Source organism: Papaver somniferum, chromosome 3 (genome assembly GCF_003573695.1).
Source record: "Papaver somniferum cultivar HN1 chromosome 3, ASM357369v1, whole genome shotgun sequence".
Classification (NCBI taxonomy): Eukaryota; Viridiplantae; Streptophyta; class Magnoliopsida; order Ranunculales; family Papaveraceae; genus Papaver; species Papaver somniferum.
The window spans coordinates 165611582-165618969 of NC_039360.1; positions in this window are offsets into that span (position 1 = coordinate 165611582).

The following is a 7388-nucleotide window of genomic DNA, read 5'->3' on the forward strand; positions in this document are numbered from 1 at the left end:
AAGGAAAGTATATCCAAGAGTTATATCTTTCTTTCTCAATGTAATCAGCAAATCAAACAGATAGGAATCCGCGAGCCTAATTATTATGAGAAACAACTTGAAAGGTACCAAAGACCAATGTTAGAGTGACAATCAATTTCAATCAACAACCAAAGGTTGGATTTACCAATTGATTGAACTATGCACACCTGTGATATTTCAATTATATAAACAAATATAATGCAGAAAAGAAATAACACAGATGAAAAGTGTGGGTCTAACAACCTCACCTAATAATTCACTTAGCAATCTGTATGGACTAACTCCAATATACTTTTAAGAGAATCAACTAGATAGTCAGTATATCAAGGAGTTATATCTCAACTTATCGATTCAATACTTACTCAAGCAAATAAAAATCTGCGAGTCTAATTGAATACAAGATAAATTAACTTGAACGGTACCAAAGACCAATGTTCAAGTATCAATCAATTTCAATCAAGAACCAAAGATTGGATTTACCAATTGATCGATTCAACGCAAAACCTGTGATATTTCAATTATATAACAAAATATAATGCGGAAATGAAATAACACAGACACCAGAAGTTCTTTTAACGAGGAATCCACAAATGCAGAAAACCCCGGGACCTAGTCCAGATTGAACACACACTGTATTAATTCGTTACAGACACTAGCCTACTACAAACTAACTTCGGTATGGACTGTAGTTGAACCCCAATCAATCTCACACTGATCAAAGGTACAATTACGCTCCTTACGTCTCTGATCCAAGCAGGATACTACGCACTTGAATATCTTAGCTGATCTCACCCACAACTAAGAGTTTCTACGACCCAAAGTCGAAGACTTTAATAAACAAATATGTATCACACAGAAAAGTCTACAAGAATAGATAAATCTGTCTCCCACAGATATACCTACGAGTTTTGTTCCGTCTTTTGATAAATCAAGGTGAACATGAACCAATTGATAACCTGGACTTATATTCCCGAAGAACAGACAAGAATTATCAATCACCTCACAATAATCTTAATCGACTAGCGAAACAAGATATTGCGGAATCACAAATGATTAGACGAAGATGTTTGTGACTACTTTTCTATCTTTCCTATCGGAAAAATTAATCTCGATCCAATTTTACAATTGTACTCAATACGATAGAAACAGCAAGATCAGATCACGTAAATATAGATAAAATAGTTGGGTCTGGCTTCACAATCCCAATGAAGTCTTCAAGTCGTTAACCTACAGGGTCTCGATAGAAACCTAAGGTTAAAGGAGAATCGACTTTAGCTTATACAACTAGTATCACACAGGAGGTGTGGGGATTAGGTTTCCCAGTTGCTAGAGTTCTCCTTTATGTAGTTTTCAAATCAGGGTTTGCAATCAGTGCTACCTTGGTAACAAAGCATTCAATATTCACTGTTAGATGAAAACCTGATTAGATTCAAGCTAATATCTTTCAACCGTTAGATCGAATCTTAGCTTGTTATACACAAATGAAATGCACGTTCATTTAGGTTTGTGTAACCGTACCTGAACGTGTACACCTAGTTGGTTCAACAGTAGTTAACCAAATGGTTAGCCATATGAGCACTTTCATATCAACCATATTCATCTTCACCATAACTAGTTCAGATGACTCAAAAGAACTAATTAGAGAGTTTTTCAATTGCTTAGATCTTATAGAAGTATACAAGACAAAATCGAAGCAAAATCGGTTTTGGTTCACTCGAATCGATTCATGAACATTATAGCCACGGTTTGCAAATTGCATTCCTTATTATATAAATGTTTTAGTTCATGAACAAACCAATTTTAGAAAGAAACACACTTAAGTATGCGTACGGGTATGCGTACTTAATTAACCGAATTTGAGTTTTGTTTGGTTTTCAAACTCTGCAGAAATTCACGGACGTGAACTTTCCGCCAGTATGCGTACGGGTACGCATACTTACCCAGTCTGCATCAACCATTTAGTACGCACACAAGTATGCATACATTAGGTTCCCGGTTTTGGACTTATACACTAATGTGCGAACACTCTATATGCTAATATCCAAAGATGGTTACATATTCTAAACTCTCATTTCGATCATTGAAACATTCTTAGAGGATGTTATATAGTGGTTATTCACACACTATTTTTCATCAAAGCGATTTTCAAAAGATTGAAACAATCAACATGACTTTCGTCACCTGTAAAGATGAACTTGGCCAAAGCGAAAGCTTACCAACACATATTTCGAGAAATAGATAAGCGAGATAAACTCAGCTCGAAATAGAAAATGTGTATAATCGAAGTCTATATAGCAATACGACTTTTTTCTCAAGATAGGAGATATAATAGATAGACTTTTGAGTGATAGATAAGTTCAAGTCTCCACATACCTTTTAGTCGATGAAGTTCCACCAGTTTCTTAAGTAGTTCTTCGTCTTTGTATGATGAACGCCGTGGAGTCTAGATCTGAACTACACTTTCTATCCTAGTCCGAGACTTAGCTATAAGTATACTAGAAATCAAGAATTATAGTTTTGGCAACTAAACTTGACAAACAAGCTTGAAATATGCTTGCGAGTTCGACCGAGCTATGCTCTAACAATCTCCCCCTTTGTCAATTTTAGTGAAAAAACTATCAATACATGTGGAATACAAAATAAATAAACTTTCCAGCTTCTCTTCCACATGCATGATCTCCTTGGTCTTCAACATTACTCGAAATCTTCGTCACTTCCAAGTACTCCAATGATTCCAAGGATATTCAATGCAACATCATCGTTGTTGAAGATCCGTAGCCATAACAATGAGAAAACAAAAGCTCTCAATCATTATTACACAGTGTCATAGTATCATTACACAACATCAAAGTTCAATTGTATCACAACTTCGACAACAATACTATGATGATATGTATCACTCCCCCTTAGTCAATACTCCATATCACATGGAAACCACTTCCCCTTACATAATGATCCGAAAACCATATGTATTTTTAGTATGAACTACACATTAATTCTCCCCCTTTTTGTCAATAAAATTGGCAAAGGTACGAAAACTAGTGGGATCCTAATGAAATTTCCATAGAGACATTCCATGACTAAAAGAAAGCACATATCAACTTTTTAGATGCAATCATATAGCCGAAACTAAATGCATTCATCAAGGAGTTTATAAAGATACAAGATAACCCCTATAATATTCCACATCCGCACTCCCCACAAAGATTTGGCAATTAAGCTCAAGTTCAATTAAGAACTCTCCCCCATAAAATTTCATTCCCGAAAGAAAAACAAGAGCGACCTTACTTTCACAAGAAAAGAAGGATTTCTTTGGACAACAATAAATCACATAAGAATATGAATTTGTATCCAAAAAACTCAATTAAATTAACCACAAGAGAACCCATGATTAATTTAATCGAAAATGTTCAACATAAGAGAACTTACGGAGCCGCACAATATATACATAAAATATGGATCAGGGAAGATCAATATTGCGGAATAAACAAACATTCATTTTATCTTTCATCACTATTTGCACAATGACATACAATAGACTTAATCTTTGTAAACAAAAGCTCATCCTTTCTTCCATCAATATTTGCATAATGACATAAAAGGCTTAACTTTTGCTTGTCAAAAGTTCATGCAATCTTTTATCAATATTTGCATATCGACATACAATAGACTTAACTTTTGACCATGTATGGGACAATCATAGTTCACGGACGCAAACACACATATCCCATAACAATTTTCAATATATAAAATCATAAAGATTAATACTGCAAAAAATTATCTTCCAAACAAACTTTAGAATTTAAACAAATAAATCTAAAAACATTGAAGATGAAAATCGTTGGATATAGCTATGTGTAATCATAATAATGGTTATTCCAAACTTTAGTTATTCTTCCTAAAAACACAAGAATAAAATTCTCAGAAGAAGATTTCCTAGACAAAATAAAATATCCTCTAAAACCAAGAAACCTATAAAGCATAAAAATTGAATCATCATCTTCATCTTCGGAGACCATAATAGTGGCTTGAATCTTATCCATGTCATTCTTGATTTCTGGAAATTTAGTGGAAATCAAAAGTAATTGTTCTTGAACACACTTTACCTTGGCACTAATCTTATCAACACCTTTAAGAATTTGATGAATAAGATTCATGGAGGAAGTATCACATGATCCATCAAGGTTGTCACATCTTTGTCTTTTGCAAGCGTTCTCCTTCATATGTTTGAAAGTACATGGAAGAACTAGCTTGGGAGTTCAAATGGAGTTGCCGATCGAAGCAATGGAGAAGGTGCGACAAATTTGCTCAATCAAGTATGGATATGCTAACTTCTCGTTTGGAGATGTCATTGACAACATTTGATAAATGATAAACCCATAAATGTCGAGTCTTGGAGTTCCCAACTCAAGGAAATAAACCAACTCCGCAAACTCACGAGTCCAACGAGAGTTTTCAATCGTGGAGGGACAAAGGTTAGATATACCAAGTTTACCAAAGGACATCAAGGGAAGACTAAGACTATTGGTATGAAATTTTCCCATATTCCAATCAACACTCTTGCCACAAAGACCATGTGAGATGGCTTCATATGATGGTCTTTCATTACTTGGTCTAGGGAGGCGAAAATTACCCAAGGGAATTTTGGTAATCCTTGAAATTAACTCTCTATCAACAAGAATCCTTTTTCTATTTATCATGGTTTTGAATTCCATGTCATCAAGATTAACATCATGGATGTTAGCATAGAAGATTCTTGTGAGAGTATCAAAACCTTCACCATGACCATTAAAGATGTTACCAAGATTAAATTTTTCAAAACAAATCAAATCCTCTTTATGCCCACTAGAAAAATCCAACTTATTTTCTAGAATAAACTCATTAGAAGAAATTCTTTCAAAAACCTTCCCACAAGAATCATTAACAAATCTAATTTTAATGGAATTTTGATCTATTGGTAAGTTCATGCTAGAAGATGATGAAGAACCCCAAGTGTTTTGAACCTCTTTTGAAACCTTGAAATTCTTCATGAGATCTTAAAAATAAAGAGATTAGTGGAAGAGATGACTTACTTGATATGTTTTTGAAAGACCTTTTACACCTTTTGACCTCCAAGGATGATTAATGGAGAAACCACAAAAACCCTAAAAACGTTCACGAACGCGGAAAAGGTGGGAGGAAGAAGAAGGTACGTGTATCGCTCCTTTTAAATACCCAAGAATGGGCTTGGAACCGTTCATGAACCGCGACCCACAAAACGAAAGAAGGATTTCTTAAACCGTTCACCATCCAAGGTTCGCACACTGAAGAGATCAGTATAATGCAGTAAAAGAACAGAGGAGAGACTCCACTACTTTTAGTTAACCTTGGGAGAAAACAAAAAATTTACAACAAAAATTTATCCAGACAAAAAGTCAACCATCACTTGCCCCACATCAAGTTATATATAAATGGGGTAAAGCCAGTCGTGTTACCGAGAGACTAAATGTGCAGAGAAATTCTCATGCAACTTTTTAGATTGAGATGTATTAGTATAATCATAGTAATGATTATATTATGGATTAATAGAATTTTTTGAATCCCCTTTTTTATACCCAAGAAAATACTTTTTCTGAAGGTTAGAACTTACGCCCAACTCATAGGAATTCTTTTTTTCGATTTCACAAGAGTTGGAGGTAGGTCTAGTTCGTATATCATGAATACATAATTTGACAGGTACAAAACTTTTCTTAGAACAATTCTTACTCTCAAAGGAATTAAGCTTTACTAAGAATTTAAAAACTCTTTCAAAAGCTCTAAATAGATCATTACGATAGTATTCCTCATAAAGATTAAGAGTTAATCTAGTGAGATTCCATATCTTTGAGCGTCGACTGCGTTTTTTCAACAGACTTTTCTTAGAAGAACTTTTAATTTTTCCTTTATATTGTTCCTCATCATCTAAGCTTTCCAATGAGTTAGATGAAACAGGATTATCACAAGAGACCAGAGGTCTAATCAATAATCTTTGAGCAATCTTTGCGGAATTCTGGCGTGCGTTACAGATGCCAAGAGCAAGCTTCCTAAAGCAATTTCCCATAGGGACATTCTTTAGGAAATAGTCAAACACAAACTTATTAGGTTTATAATGTTTGCCTGCTCTGATACCAATTGAAAAAGTGGGGGTCTAACAACCTCACCCAATAATTCGCTTAACAATATGTATGGACTAACTCAAATATACTTTTAAGAGAATCAACTAGACAGTCATACTCAATCTTAATAAAAAGTATATCAAGGAGTTATATTTCAATTTCTCGATTTAATACTTACTCAAGCAAATAGAAATCTGCGAGTCTAATTGAATACAAGAGAAATTAACTTGAACGGTACCAAAGACCAATGTTCAAGTATCAATCAATTTCAATCAAAAACCAAAGGTTGGATTTACCAATTGATCGATTCAATGCACAACCTGTGATATTTCAATTATCTAACATAATATAATGCGGAAAAGAAATAACACAGACACCAGAAGTTTTGTTAACGAGGAAACCGCAAATGCAGAAAACCCCGGGACCTAGTCAGGATTGAACACACATTGTATTAAGCCGCTACAGACATTAGCCTACTACAAACTAACTTCAGTCTAGACTGTAGTTGAACCCCAATCAATCTCACGCCGATCCAAGGTACAATTGCGCTCCTTACGTCTCTGATCCCAGCAGGGTACTACACACTTGATTCCCTTAGCTGATCTCACCCACAACTAAGAGTTGCTACGACCCAAAGTCGAAGACTTTAATAAACAAATTTGTATCACACAGAAAAGTCTACAGGAATAGATAAATCTGTCTCCCACAAAAATACCTATGAGTTTTGTTTCGTCTTTTGATAAATCAAGGTGAACATGAACCAATTGATAACCCGAGATTATATTCCTGAAGAACAACCTAGAATTATCAATCACCTCACAATAATCTTAATCAACTAGCGAAACAAGATATTGCGGAATCACAAACGATGAGACGAAGATGTTTGTGACTACTTTTCTATCTTTCCTATCGAAGAAATTAATCTCGACCCAATTTTACAATTGTACTCAATACGATAGAAACAACAAGATCAGATCACGCAACTACAAAGAAAATAGTTGGGTCTGGCTTCACAATCCCAATGAAGTCTTCAAGTCGTTAACCTACAGGGTCTCGACAGAAACCTAAGGTTAAAGGAGAATCGACTCTAGCTTATACAACTAGTATCACACAAGAGGTGTGGGGATTAGGTTTCCCAGTTGCTAGAGTTCTCCTTTATATAGTCTTCAAATCAGGGTTTGCAATCAATACTACCTTGGTAACAAAGCATTCAATATTCACCGTTAGATGAAA